The sequence below is a fragment of the Frankliniella occidentalis genome, unplaced genomic scaffold (assembly GCF_000697945.3).
Source record: "Frankliniella occidentalis isolate FOCC.00 unplaced genomic scaffold, Focc_3.1 Scaffold103, whole genome shotgun sequence".
NCBI lineage: Eukaryota > Metazoa > Arthropoda > Insecta > Thysanoptera > Thripidae > Frankliniella > Frankliniella occidentalis.
In genome coordinates, this window is record NW_026267232.1 from 856,347 (window position 1) to 857,008 (window position 662).

The following is a 662-nucleotide window of genomic DNA, read 5'->3' on the forward strand; positions in this document are numbered from 1 at the left end:
GCTGGCTGCCTGCTCGGCGGGCGGGGGCCCCGGGGGCCCCTCCAGCGCCAGCAGCGGTATCAGCAGCGGCGGCGGCAGGATAGCCTCATATCAGTCGCCGCAGCAGCACGTAGCTCAGTCACTTGCGGGGAGCGACTCTCTCCCACACCCAGCGTGGAGTGCAGGCCCAGTGTTTGCCCCGTTCGGTCGGCCCTGCAGGGGCACTGGGCGTGTGCGCGTGCGTGTGCGCGTGCGAGAGGTGCGGGGCGGGCGAGGGAGAGAGTGAGAGGGCAGGGTGGATGGCCCCGCCGGCGCGACACAGTGCGGCGTACGGTTGACGGTGCCATGACGCGCTCGTAAGGATTACTTCAGCGTGCTTCGACGCCCTCGCGCTCACGAGGGCTTCCGGGGCTCCGGCAGGTGAGTGCGTCTGCGCGTGCACGCGTCTGACCGTCACGCACGCTTGGCGGCCCGTCGTTGTTGTGCAGTGTCGCAGTTGAGACAAAGTGGACCGCATCGTCAACTCATTATTACAATCATATCAAACCTGACGACACACTGCTGTTCGAAAATTTGCCATCAAAACTACTTGTTGTCACTTTATTGGCTTTGACTGTTTGTGCCACAATCCTGTCACCGACAACAGACCCAGAATCCAGGCCAGGCCTATTTTTTTTTATTTT

General features: G+C 62.1%; 1 protein-coding gene across 3 annotated transcripts in view; it reads left to right on the forward strand.

Annotated features, from left to right (window-relative positions):
• The first annotated feature begins 91 nt into the window (after window positions 1-91).
• Window positions 92-662, forward strand: part of LOC113209419 (metal cation symporter ZIP8-like) — a 7,923-nt gene continuing 7,352 nt past the window's right edge. For all 3 annotated transcript variants that reach the window (XR_008011404.1, XR_008011405.1, XM_052269808.1), the window contains exon 1: window positions 92-399. The gene's annotated coding sequence lies outside the window, so the exon portion shown is untranslated. The remainder of the gene's footprint in view (window positions 400-662) is intronic.